A 14,848-nucleotide genomic window follows, 5' to 3' on the forward strand; every position below is an offset into this window, starting at 1 on the left:
TAAGTAAGCAGCAGATGCCAACTCCTTGTTATGGTGATGGGTCTTTTGCTCATTGTATTCCAGTAGTAATACTTATTAATTGCCCAGGGTACCCTTTTGGGGAGGTTTACACACACATGGGTCACACGGTCTGATTTCACATGCTTTTTGTCATTGTGGCTGTACCAAAGTCATGTTGTTCTAACCTTCTCTAAAGGAACACTGTTTTTGAATTTAAATCCAGATCTTAACCAGAGAACCATTCACCCTTAGGTTGCTTTTTCTCTGAAAGATTCTTTGGTCGCAAAGGAGTCAGGAGGGGTTAGGTATATTCCTAAGGTCCATAAGGGCAGAGGACATATAGCTGTGTTCCTTCTCAGTTCCACCTAGCTTTCTTCCAGTATTTTTTGCTAGATATGAAAACAAAGCTTTGCCTTAATTTTCTTCCCCTGTATTCCAAAGAGCTTTGTGCCATCTTCAGAGAAAGTTTGACCTTCCATTACCCTCATTTAGGGTTAACCAGATGCTGTTGATAGCACATCAGGTTCACAGGATAATTGAAGTTGTAAGGGATATCGGGAGGTCTGTAGACCAACCTTCTTCTGCAAGTGGAGTCAGCAATGAGGTCAGACTCATCTAGCTTTCTTCACAAAGGTCAGGTCTTTCAAGAACATAGTCTTCCCAAGCTGATAATCAAGATGTGTTTTAAACAGATAAGTGAATGTTCTGCAGCCCTGCCTGTAGCCTCATGCTCTGTGTTTAATGCTGTCACTGGTGTGCATTCACGTATATATAGCTCACAAGAGGCCACATTGATGTTGGCGTAATCTAGCCTGTTAGGTGTCCTTTAGGTCATTTGAAAGCTGAAGTATCCAAAGAACTTTCCATCCCAAGATTTTCAGAATTAGAAATGGTGACTGTGTCAAGGCCTATTATGAAAACACAAGCATAAAGGTCTTGTCTCTCTTAGGGATGTGCGACTGAGTATTAGGGACAAATTGCTCTGTGTTTTTGGGACACTAGGAATCTCTTCTGTTTCTTGAGGTGACAGCTCACCATCTGCAGCTCTCTCTGTTCTTTCTCTAGAACTCATGGCAGCTGTAACAAAGGTGATGCTGTGCTTGTTAATGCAGTCTTTATTGCTGTATACATGAAAGGCACTCAGGCTGTCTCCTGGGAATTGAAGGTTATGTGGATGATGGTCCTTGGACAACTTCAGTCTGCAAAGAAAAATATGGACTAGGGTAGTCAAAAGCTTAGAGGTAATATACTGGTTATAGTGTGCTTTTGAGACTCGCAGTCTGCACAAATTTGCACAAATGAACACTGGTTTCTTGACTTTACTTATGTATGTGGCCTGGACTGCTGTTGGACTGGAATTTTATGGTTGAGAAGAATCTGAAATGGCAACACTCTGTTTTATGTATTTAGCATAACAGCATATGAGGTGTGAGCACACCTATGGAAATTGAGAAATTATAAAAGGTGTTCTGCTTTCTGGAATGTAGAATTCCAAAATGCATGAAAAGTGGAATAAATACTGCATAAGGATGTGCACCTTCGGCTCTGTGTTCCCTGAGAGCTCCAGTTGTTGGCAAGTAGCCTCTGTCCTGTCTTTGTGAATACAATCAAACAGACACAGATGGCTGTTGCATCTCTAGTTGGAGTAGATGGCTACAATAGCAAAGGACTACCTTCTGGTTTAGGAACAGGTCATTGTTACTCTGGCGAAAGTGGTCTTTTACTGTGTAAGCTGTATCTTCTCTTGCTCAGGTCAGCAGTAAAGTTTTGCCAGCAGATTCTTTCTACTGTAGACAAGTTTAAAGATGTTTGTCATTTTAAATAATTGTTTAAATACTTTCTCACTGAAGTGTGTCTCCATATTAATATGTGTTTGATTATTTATAGCTCTATGGAAAGAAATCAGATAGTTCTCCTTTAAAAGAAAGAAAGGAAAAAGTGAATCCATTACAAAGCATCTTAGCTAATAAGCCGTGACAAACATGAGTAAATTTTGGTGCAGATGGTGAGGTTACAGTACAGCAATACAATGGTATTGCTACAGTGTGACACTTAGAGGTTGCTTTGATTTCTTTGCTGTTACATTTTACAAAAGCCTTCTTTTTACCTCTTATGGTGTAGGTTTATCTGTGGACAAATTCTATTTGAGAGTTACTGTAAAAGGCAAAACTCAAATGAAATAAAACCAAAGGAAAGCCATACAAATTATGATTTTGGTACCTACAAAAATACAAAGAGCACAAGTGTGTGACTTTTCACCTTGTCTTCAGATCTTGCCTTTTTTTCAGTTTCTGTTCTCTGAACTGTACAGTGTCTTAACTTTGGAGATTAGATTTGACTGTTTCTTACCTTCGTATTTTGAAGTAAATAAATGATTTCTAACTCTATCATGAACTCATGTCATGTGAAGAGTACTTTTGTATTTGTAAGAAGTTGGGTCTTTTCCCCATTACTACTTTTCTGAGTTTACTACTAATGGAAACTAAGATTTACCCTGACCTGGTGCAATGCAGAGGGAGTGGCTGTGAACCAGAGTTTGGGAGACCTCATGCTACATTGCACCTCTTCCTATCAGTGACATAAATCACAGTGAATATGTTTAAACAAAATATAAAGCAAGAAATGAGAAAAATGTAGTAAGATCAATAGTGTATGTAGGAACTCAAAGAAGGCAAAGCTTTTTTCTTTTGTGTGATGTAAGTATTCAAACTGGGAGTTTTAGTGCAGAATAGCTGTTGCACTTTAAATTCACACTGGCTTATTGTGCACAAGCCCTGGGTCTCAGCTGCAGATATTGCAGAGATTAATCTTATTAATGGAACTGCTAATTGGTGTTTGACTTCTAATTATAGTAACAATAGGCCATAACAATCTATCCTCACCTTTACTGGGGCACATTAGGACTCTTTATCATAAAAATGATTTCCTCTGGGACTTACTGTTCTTATTCCTATCTTCTGGAAGGCTGGCTTTCAGCAAAGGTACAGTATCCCAACTAGCATGTACTTTGAAAGCTTAGCTAATTAACTGGTAGAGAAAATGCATGATCCTAAAATATTCAATATCTAAGTACATTAAGAAGTACAATGCTCTTGACAAAACTGTTTGAAAGATAATGGGAAAAGTATGTCAAAATATGAGCAGTGATGTCTTTTATAATCCTTGAGAAATATATAATTTTGTCTCCCAATCCCTGGTAGCTTTTCCATAGCTTTTAGTGTGAGGAAATCTAAGCGGTTATTCTAAATTATTCTATTTAGATTTTGCTCTCCATGATTAATCCTATGAGATTCTTCATCTCATTTACAAGACGAGTCTCAGGAGATGAAAAGCACATACAGCTTGATTACATATTCCTATTGATCATCTTGCATCCTCAACAATAAAAATCAACTCCAAATACAAATCTAAGAATATTACTAATTCATTACAACCAGTACTTTTCTTCATTAACTTTTATTGTTTTCAGCATACATAGCATGTGCAAATACAGCAATTCTATGTCAAATAGGAAAAAGTCCTCTCCTTATGTTGTAAAATAATAAAAAGGCACTGCATTAGAGCTGATCAAAGACAGTGCAGAGATATGGGCTCAAGTCTTGTTCAGAATAAGTCTGTTTAGCACTAGATAGCTGAGCAGTATGTGCATTGCAAAGTGAGTTTTGTTTTCTATTTTAAAAAGAAAGTAATTTTCACTATCAAAGAAAGCATAGTAGGGATGACTTACCTTGGAAGAATCATAATGCTGCCTCTGTCTGTCCAGCCCTCCCTTTTCTTGGAGCTTCTTCCTCCCCGTGAAGTGAGAGCTGGACCGCCATGATGTGCAGCACAGCATACAAAACCAGAGCAGCATTGATGGAATTCTGCAGTGGGTCACGAGCAGCTGTGGGAGCAACAAAGCCCTGCCTTCACCCTAGTGGGAGCTTTTTGAAGAAGGGCCAGGTGACCTGTGGGTAACAAGATCTAGCACAGCCTTTCTGGGTCATGGCATCTCCACACACTAGAGCTGTGCTTTGGTGGTCTGCTGTACAATCTTTCTCTTGCCACAGTTTTCTACTTGAGAACTTTCACGTTTCTCTACAAGAAAAAGATAAAATAGTATTTGTGAAGAGAAATTTCCAACCATCACCTAAGGGCAATCCAGTGCTGTACCACAACAGCTCTAGGGACTGCTTATCCCTCAGAATGATAATATCAATGTGACCAATTGCTTCACTGCAAGTTCTAAAGTAACTGTACCTATGTAGTTCATTTGTCCTACAGTCTCAAAATATCTCTCATTCTTTTCCATCTGCTGAAGGACCAACTGTCCTTGTTCCAAACACAACCCATTAACTTCTCCCTTGACAAATTTTACAATGCAATTATGCAGTTTCAATACAATTTTCTACAATACTCAGAAAATTGTAGCAATATGAAGTATTATGAGACTTACTGTATCAATTAATTTATTTTCTTAATATGATTCAGTCAGTACTCTGATATAATGTAACTGAAGATATTACAGAATTTTTCATCTCCTGGAGTGGAGTTGAGGAGAAGGTCTTCATTTTACTCCACAAATACATGTATATTAAAATATGAGACTGTATGAAGACTATGCAGCATTCATTCTCTTCCCCTCACAATAACGGCATATTCTGGACCCTGATCACATTATACATTAAACGAATGAATATTTCTTACTGCTGCTTCATTGGTATCTGGCCTTTAACCTTGAGTAGATTTTTATGTGGAATTTGACAGCTCTGAGATGCTTCTAGGGTAAACAGTAAGAAAAAATAAGGACAGTATATTATTGCGAGTGGTGTAGACAGGGCATTGTGTTGCTGGACAGAGAAACTTGGTTATTTGTAATATATTCCAGTATAAAGGTGGGTGTGTGAGTACACAGAGATAAGGAAAATACAAGCAAAGAGAGAGAAGTTACCACTTGCTGTAGTGTTATAGCCAGGATTGATAAAGGTAGTAAAAAATTTGGCATGAAAAAAGGAAGAGAGGCAAGAGAAGCTTTTGTGTAGTGGTGGTGTGTTGGTTTGTTTGTTGAGTTTTTTTTGAAGGTGGGGAGAAAGGACTCAGTGGAATTCTGGAAAATAATCTAAAATTCCTGACCTAAGAAACTGGATTTTCTTGGAGGCGACAGTTTGGCTGGGAGAAACAAATCTTTGGACTGACTCCCTTTTAAGTGGACAATGACTGTGAAATCAAGTGTATGCTGATGTCTTATGGTAGATCTTCTCAAGCAAAGCGGGATTTTTATTTGATTCAGTAGTGCAAGTGTAAGACTACTCTCTTATATGGTTCCAAATCATGGGTCATCTGCCGCCACCACCTGTGTCTCCTAGAATGCTTCCATCAACGCTGCCTCCGTACAATCCTAAACATCCACTGGTCAGATTATGTGACCAATATGTCTGTTCTAGAACAGGCAGCAGTCACAAGTACTGAGGCCATGTTGCTGAGAACACAGCTGCGATGGGCAGGACACGTCTCCAGGATGAAGGACCACCGCCTCCCTAAGATCCTGCTCTATGGTGAACTTACCATCGGCTGCCGCAAGAGAGGAGCCCCGAAGAGAAGATACAAGGACTCCCTGAAGCAACATCTCAGCCTTGGCCATATTGACCAACATAACTGGTCTACTCTGGCCTCCAATTGGGAGGCCTGGAGACACACCATCTGTAACGCTGCTGCTTCCTTTGAGAACACATGCAGGATCACTCTTGAGGAGAAAAGACAATGCAGAAAGAATCATGCCTTGCAGAATTTACCACCTAAGGAGTCTTTCTGCTGTGCCTTTTGCAATCTATCTTGTGTCTATCTTGTATTGGCCTTATTAGCTATCAGCGCACTTGTGAGAAACGTGGGTAGAGCCTTTCCCAAATCTTCGTTTGCGAAGCCCAGCCATGATGATGATGATGAGTACAAGACAAATTACTAAGGAACAATAGCTAGAATTAACCTAATGGAAATGACTCATTAATAAACATGAATCATCTTCGCAGAAGCATTTTCAATGGGTATGAGAGGGCATTTCAGTACATTGGAATGGAGAATATTAGTCCTAATTATGTTCTTCTTTGGCTATTAGATTAAGAGGAAAGTTAAATTGTTACTTAAGTTAATAAATGGTTTTAGGTATGGATGGCTTGCAAGACTAGCAAATCCAGATTTGGAGATAATGGTTGCATTTTGAGTTTAAGTTACTAGAAGTATGTACGATGACGGTGATTAGTGATTTGAGAAGAGGAATAAGGAGTTGGAGAATTAGGGATAAAGATTGTAAGAATATGAATACAGTATGTATTCTAACTGTGTTGTATTTGAGAAGGTACTTAATGCAGTCAAAAGATAAATTAAAAAGATGATGATTTTGTTCTAGAGTTTGCAGCAATTGAAAACTTCTGATCAGCACTGCCAGCATGACTATGGAGCATGTTTGGTACATGTGAGATTTTGGGAGCTTGATTGCTCAGCTCTTAAAGTCCATTTAAGTACTTGCAGTTGTAGATTTTAATTTTTTCAAAGACTTGACCAAATTTGTGTACATTTTTGTGTAAAAAAATGCAGCCAAATAAATTATGCATCTATTGTTGCTGGAAAGGGAAGAAATATAACAAAATTTTATTTTATACTGTATAGTATTTCTGATTTCTTTCTCGTAATTGTTATGTTTCACCAAGACAGTGTTCTGAAAGTTACTTCAGAAACTTACAAAGCTTACTTCAGTCTCTTATAGCTGAAATTTCATTCTGGCTTTTGATATTCATGCAACAAAACAGTACAAAAGGTTCAGCTAAATTCTTATGCTGTTCCAGTTGGCAAATTAAATTTTTAGCAAAGCTCCAGTAGTAACTGTAGTCAAAAAAGGATCCTATTTTGTGGACTCAGGTAGGAATTCTGCAGAAATAAAGTTTGTTCTTGAAGGTGGCTTATTAGCATATAGCTGTCTCTATCATCACTCACTTGGGGTTAATGTTGCTTGAATTGCTTGATGTCATTTTATCCCATATTAAAGTGTGTAGATTGAATCATTCTGGGATGAAAGAACCAAAAAATGAAAGCATGAGATTTTCAGATACCTTATAGAACTGCTGTTAATAAGGTAAAAATAGATGGAAATTGTGCCAATGGTATAATAGTAAGTCATTTTTTTAATCAAAAGACACATTTTTCTCAAAATCACACGGTATTTTGCATAAAATATATATGAATAATAATGATAAAACTTTGCAGACCTCAACAGCACCAAATGCTTGTTACTATGCTGATATGGTCCCAGAAGCAGCAGTCTTTGCCTTGCTCCAAAAGGTTTATTATCCTTTCCCTGCTGGCGATTCTGTCAACACACCTGGTGTAAGGGCCAAGGTCTCTGAGAAGGCTGCTGTCTCCCTTTAGCTATTAGTCTCCTTCCTTGTACACGGCAGGCAATATCCATCTGCTGCGTACTTCTGCTTTGTGAAAAGCAAAAGCATTCCTATAATAAACCATTTTAATATATGCTATTAACGTCCCTATCCAGTTTGGAACATGGAAACTTCAGAGAGGAGAGGAGAGCACCTGTGATAACCATACTTTTAATAGCAGAAATGCCATTACAGCTGTTCAGAATAGGACAGGTTTCCTTGATAGTACGAGGTATCTGTGGTTGTGCAAGCAGTATATGTTTTGAAAACTTTTTTCCCCTCTGTATCTTGGATATTTATGGGTATTTCAGAATATACAGTATTTTTATGTAAGCCTGATTTAAAAAAGATTAAAAATAAATATATTTATATATTTATAAACTCTATCTGGGACACTGCATTCCAGTGATTCACATTTTATTTTTTAATGCCTTTTTCCTGTGCCATTAGACATATGAACAATCTATTCCCTTAACAGGACTGCTCATTTATCAAGTGTTCATTCTTCACTGCATAAAAAAGGTTACCTTCTTTGCTTTCACATAAAAAGATTCCTTGTATTTCAGGTGTCATTAGTACTAGAGATTTAATGTCAAGGTTACTGCACCTTATCTTTCAGCTACATTGAATACAATTACAGACAAATTCTTCAGAGATATTTCAGAGGAAAATTTGAAGTAATAAGTCAAGCTGGTGGTCTCAGCATAGCTGACAGTACACAGGAATGGGAATTTCTGTTATGTTGGATCAAAATGTCTCCCATAGTCATTACAAATAAAATGATAACCATGCTTCAGAGTCTTGGAGGGCTGAGAAACAACTAATAAAAGGTAAGAGGAAGTATGGTCATAAAACTAATTGTTAGTAGCCTGTTTCTTCCATTTACGTGCAAGTGAGACTTTTTGTTTCCCTTCATAACCTTGCAGTTAGTTTTAATGCAAGCATTTAAATATTTTGGTTAAATAAAATGTAGAATAGTCAGAACTATTTTTAAACCATGATGTGAAATTTGTTATGGAATAGATGCGTGAGATGTAATTGGATGGTACATATTGTTGAGGGCCTACAGAGGAAATCTGAGTAGTCCTGCATGGATGGGCATCCTGGGTGGTGCCCACGAGCAGTCTGGCTGACATATGCTGCCATCATATGGGAAGGAATCTCTGTCATTCCTGTAACAAAACATGTGATTTTCTCCATTATCATGTTCCTTTTGGTTTCTGCTTTGGTGATAGCAAAGGCATCCAATCAACAAATTAATCCTTTAGTTCATACCTCATCTTTTGAGGTTTCTGGTCCACATACCTTATGCAGTTCTGGGTTTTACTGTCTTGCTTGTATGATGTATCCTACCATCGCATTTTTTTCCAAGGCCATGCTACAGCAACTGTTGCCAAAGCTTTTGATTACCTTCTCTCTTGTCTTTTTTTGACTCTTGTTTGCAATACCTGTAACTCACTCACTTCAGTAAGCCAAAAAGAGGACCTTTATACTAGCTCCATTGTAAACTCTTCTTTTGGCTTGCTCTTCTTCCACTCCATCAATTTCAAATGCCTTATTTAATAACCTTTAGTTATTAAAAATGTAGTACTGCTGTTTTAAGGCAACAGTAGTTGTTTTGTTGTTTCTAGACCTGTGGTAGTTATGCAGAGGTGGGCTTGCTTGTGATCAGCTTTCTTGGAGCTGGTTATTCGTTTTAATTTTTGAATTAACATTACACAATTTAAACTTACTGTGAACTGTCTGGAAACTTAGCATTGAAATAACTATTTAAAACTAATGCATGATATTTGCTATTTTCTACTTAGACCTTTAAATTAGCCTGATGCCCTTTGGATTAAATAATGAATCAGGGACTTGGGTTTGTTTCACATTGCACAATATTTTCATATTTGCTGGTGTATGCTTGCAAAAGTGTCACCTTGTTGGGGGAAGTCGTTTTGTCAGTAATAAAATGAACTGTAAAAAGGGCAGGATGAACTTGATGCAAAATATTGTTGTTGATAGAAAACTGTTTACTGTATTTCATTATCAGAGTACCTGTTCAGTTGTCATAGACTGGCGTTGCCTGGAATTAATGGAATTCTTTTTAATTTTGTAAGCATTTTTCTTAAATAAAACATGTTTTTTTATCTTTCAACCAATTGCAAAACACAGTAGTATTTGTTGTTTTTTTTAACTAGAAAATTTTCTAAGTGGATTACCAAACTGGAGATATGCTGTTAACAATGGTCTGTGTTCTTTAGCCACTGACTAAGCATTCACTGAGGATGCAGGAAGTCCAACTTTGGCTTCCTCAAGAATTTTGTAGGATGCAAATCCCTAGTACTCCTCAGTCTGAATTTTCAGATAAATCCTCTTTGCAGGGGGATATAGGACACCTAGGTCAGGAATGCCCAAGACTGTAATGTTGTTTCTCTCCCAGTAACTTTGTGAAGCAGGATCTGGAGTCCAGGTGTCCCACCTTTCTCTCCTATAATCTCCTGGAGATGGACTTTTTTCACTCTTTTGCCATCTGGCTGAATGAATAATTCAACATTTTGTGTAACGGCAGAATAACTCAGCAGGAGTGGCCGAGGAAGGAGGTGTAAGGATGCCCTGGCCTTGAGAGCCCTTTGGCTCTCTGATGTGAGACCCAGATTTCCAAGTGGTGCACTGCATGCTTCAAAAGAAGAACTTGGACTGAAAATCGGTTCTCTGCAATCATGCTGTCAGGAGGCACATCCAGTACTCAAGTTCTTCCTCTCTCTTACAGTTTTATGACTTCCAAATGCTGGCTGTCACTTGGAGTTTGGGGGGACATTGGCATCTTTATAAGCGATAAACATGTCCTTGCTTGTGCTGACAAATTTTCACATTTGCCTGGTTACATCTTTTCACCCACAGACCATCTATAAACACAAAAAGACAGGAAAATAAATGTCTCCAACAGCAATTTTCTAACTGGAAGTCAGTGTATGCAGCTGGGTAGAAAGGTACTTTAAATCATCTTATAGGTGTTTCCTCAGAGATGGCACTCTAGTTGTTTGAAACAACTGTTTTTCCACCTGCTGTGAAGAATTAGTTGCCTTTCAGACACTTAAATATTTCCATGCTGTTAAAGCAGCAGATTGAAAAGCAGATGAGAAAGTTTAAATCCAAGGCTAAAAGTTCAGCTTCAACTTTTAGTTTTATGACTTTTTTCACTTTGTGTCACAACCTAATTGTTGTTTTCACTTTGAGCAAACTCAATATTACTTAATTAATAACTCTATTAAAAATATCTATCTTCCTTCATGGCAAATGACAGTTCTTTTTAGTATCCTGTGTTAGATAATAGTTGAGAGAATAATAGATTCAAGGGACCTTTGATCTACCATTACTGTAAAATAAAAATACAACTTAATTTTTTTTTCCCACTGACCATAATGGTTTTAACCTTGTGTACTAATTGGAATGGGCTTGTGGGGGCAGAGTCTTAAATGAGACACAAATGAAGGAAAAATTGCTAATGCTGCCACTGTATATCTAATGAGCACTGTGTAATAAACCATAACCTCTTCAACATTTCTATGGAAAATGGTGTGATTATTTTGGATGGCTGGCCCTTTGTGTGCGGCTCATTACCATCTGGCATAATGTGTATTGATATAGCCTGTAATTGTCAACTCTTATTTGACATGCTGCCTTTAATAAATGTGACTTGCATGGCTAGAACCCCCTAATGGTTATATGGAAAACTGTAATTAAAGAAAATATGTATACTTAGGTAAAATACACACCCTTATATCCATAAAATTATTCTGTAGATGGTCTCTGTTTTTCTTTATGTCCTGTTCTTTGTGGGAATACTTGTATGTATTCCCAGGTTAGTACTGCGCCAAATACATTGCATTACCAGTGTGGATACCTAAATATATGAAGACAGACATGAATCTTGAATGTAGGTAATTTCCTCTCGCAGAACTTGCTGCAAAAAAAATGTTGAAATATATATTTTCTATGTGCTGTAAGATGGAATTAATATACCTGTGGTAATGGAAGGGTTCCCAGCCTGCTGTTTGCTTTGTATGCTTCTGTGCTGGGAATGGGGGGAAACTGTAAGGTTCTGGTTCTGATGTTTCTCCTGAAGAAGGTGACTGAAAGTATTCATACCTATTTAAAAGAAAATGGCCTTCTGGCCAATAATAAGTTTCAGATGCAGGGACCAGCATTATCTGCTACCAAATCTAAGTTATCTGTTGTTTATTTTCCAAAAAGTTTCCTTTCCTTGGTTTTATGATTCATTAATACATGAATAACTGAGACATCATTCTGACAGTCAGAATGTTTGCACTACAAAACATAGGATTTCCCCAACTTTAATCAGCTTTAACGCTTGTGCAATGGGATATCATCAGGTGTTACCTTCAATTGTGCTGTTGATGGAGAGTCAAAGATCATTGCTCTTTGTAATAGATTTTGGAAAGTGCCTTCACTTTATTCTCTTCTGGATTTGCTTATGTTCAGGCTACTGGATCTTAATTTATGTTTGCTTGATGATCAGCGTATTATCTTGAATTTGTTTTCTCTTGTGTAGATACTTAAAGATTCTTTAAATTGCTGTGACCAAACGTACTGATTGAATATCAGCCTTCTCCTTGCATTAAATAGCTTTGGTTTCTCACTTTGTCTATTTTCTATTCTTTGACTGTTAGTATGACTCTTCTCAACTTTTTTCTCCTTTCCCAAATTCTTCCTGAATGAAGTTTCCAAGTAATAATTTTTACTGGTATCAGAAACTCAGGGTTGATCAAAACACTAGTTTTGCTAGTATTCTTCCCTTAAATCATCAGTGGATCCTACTGGTCTGTTTGAATACAGTCACATTTTGTATCTTAACTGATTATCTGGGATGATCTGTTCCTTCACCCTCACTCCACCCTTTTCCAAACTTTGGGTGTTTTCTTCTTGAAAGAGTCCCTTGTCCTGTATGTGTATGGTCTGCTTTGAGATCTTTTGATTGATCTTTTTTTGCATTGCATATTTTTACTTGAGTAAAGCATATTGAACCAGTTCAGTTGACTTTGTATTGAGGATGAGTAATTCTCTTTGCTGTTTATCAGCTGTGTCATTCCTTTTCAGTTACCTTCTCTCCTGAGTGCAAGTTCTCTGTACCTACTAACTGTAAAATCTTACCCGCTGCTGCTGTTCATGAGCATTATTCACTGTTGGGCTAGGAGATATAAATACCTGCTTGTGTTAATACATTCCTTAAAAATATAGCAGGTTTTCTAAAATCCCTTGCTTTTATGTGGTTGTGTTTCTGCCCAACCTTGCCTAATGGACCAATGCAGTTCCTAAAGTTCTTGGCTTTGAGGTGTTTTTAGTATATCCTTTTAAAATTGTCTTTGCTCAGCTCCCAGTCCACCTTTGCGTTTTCTCATCCAGTCCTTTATCATTTTTCTTCCTTGACTAGTTTCTCTGGTTTGTATTTGTTGCTCTCAGTTTTCCAGTTTGTCTAAGCTAGATAGAGAAGGAACTGTAGCTGGTTTGGCTTTGTCTAAGCCACGATCTTTTAGCTTTTTGTTTTGTTTTTAATCAGATTAGTCTTTTTAACTGAGGATTTTTGGCTTTTTGGTCACATAGCAAAATATGAAAAAAAAATACTCTTGAGGAGTTTCCAAAAAGTTTTCACATTTTTCTGTTTAATTTATCTGACTGATTCAGCTTGTTTTATCAGTGAAAATATTGCTCATGTGTAATATTATATGCTTCTCAATATTATCTGTCATATTTGTAAGGAATGTTTTTATACTGGTTTGGATTATATTGTTTTCATGTAACAAATGTATTGAGCTCATGTTCACTTTTACCTATACTTTTAGTTGTGATATGAACTCTTTGTAGCAAATTGAATTTTTAATGTAGAGAATTCAAGTTGAATGCAACATTTCTTGAGCAAGCAAAATTCCTGTTAGAAATTTGAGCTAGTGTCAATACATTATATTGCCAATATACATTATTGCATAAGCATACTGAACACTCTGAATACCTGCATCATTATTTACAAAATGAGGAAAGTAGATATTTAAAGAAGTAAACATCTTAGCTCTTGTTATTATTTTATGTAATATTTGACATGGTCTACATAGCTGTTAATATAGTCTATAGCAGATACCAACTGGAATTTCAACTTGCCTTTTATTAAAAGTTTAAATCTTGATAATTGCCTTATAAAAACACAATATAACATTTGACAGCTTTACATGATTTTTGAAATATGAACATTCCCATAGGGATAACCAGTGATTTTAAAATGAGATTATGATATGTGATTTTATAAATTTGACAATATGCTTATAAATTAGTAGCTCTAAATTTTATGATTTATTTTTGGCATCAGTGTTCAAGTAATCAAAGAAATCTTTTTCCAGATAACCTAACTAATCAAACCAATGGAAAAAGCAAAGAGTATTAACATGAATATGTAAAGAGAAAATTATTAGGTCAAGCTAACCAACTCTCCTTTAAAAAGTAAAAAAGCCATAAAACCTAAACTGTAAAGCCATTTTGTTTTTAAGAAAACTTATGTAAGTACTGGCTCATGTCTAGAATCTCTTTCTTCTCTAGCAATGTAGGAAAGGTCTCTAAGAAAAGGAAAGGTAATTGATATCTCCCTTTTTAACAGTTCTAGTGCTTATGAAATCTGTAGTAACTAAAGTAAGATACAAAGCTATTTAAGTTTCTCATATTCTGGTCAGTGGGGATTAAAAAACATACCTAGACCTGCCACCACATCTCAAGTTTGAGCAGTGCCAATGTTCTTTTAATACCTGTTCCATGCAGAAAGGACTTTAATAGCAAGAAGGATGCAAAGGACAAACACAACAAGATTTGTCTTTACATCGAGTGTATCTGGATTCTTACCTTGTCAGCCCAGCCCACCTGCTCCTCATCTGTTTACACAGCTGCATTGTCATTGGTTTCTGGACCTTAAAGTGGCTAGATATTTCCTACTAAGCAGGTTTCTTCTTCATATTCCCTTCTTTATTGGTCCCAGCCTACATGCCTGCCTCTGGAAAGCATCAGCTTGACTTAGTGATTCTGGTGGTATTATTCTTCTGACTTTTCTGATTAACACTTTTTCTTTTTAAACTGAACTTGAGATAGTGAGTCTTACCAGGTCTTTGTCTAGATTCTCTCACCTGGTTCCCATAATTGATGCTTTTGCTTCTAGGCTGGGAATACTTTTCTTTTAGGCTGTGCAATTTGGAAAGGGAATTGCTGTGATGATGCCATCCAGCCCAAGAAAACTGTGCTGTAGGTTGTGATCCCTATGCTTTGACCACTGATGCTGATTATAGGAGTAAGCCACACAGAGCCTTCAGACACAAGTTCACCAGTTAGGGCTTTGTTTTGCTGGGGGTGATGATGCAAATATGGATTGCTTGCAGTCTAGTGTAGGCAGCTGGCTCCCAGGC

At 37.0% G+C, this 14,848-nt stretch overlaps 1 protein-coding gene across 1 annotated transcript in view; it reads left to right on the top strand.

The window, feature by feature from the left end:
• PDSS2 (decaprenyl diphosphate synthase subunit 2) overlaps positions 1 to 14,848 on the top strand; it is a 116,070-nt gene that overhangs the window by 52,871 nt on the left and 48,351 nt on the right. The window lies entirely within an intron of this gene.

Source organism: Manacus vitellinus, unplaced genomic scaffold, assembly GCF_001715985.3.
Source record: "Manacus vitellinus isolate BGI_N305 unplaced genomic scaffold, ASM171598v3 scaffold_4_pilon, whole genome shotgun sequence".
NCBI classification, from domain to species: domain Eukaryota; kingdom Metazoa; phylum Chordata; class Aves; order Passeriformes; family Pipridae; genus Manacus; species Manacus vitellinus.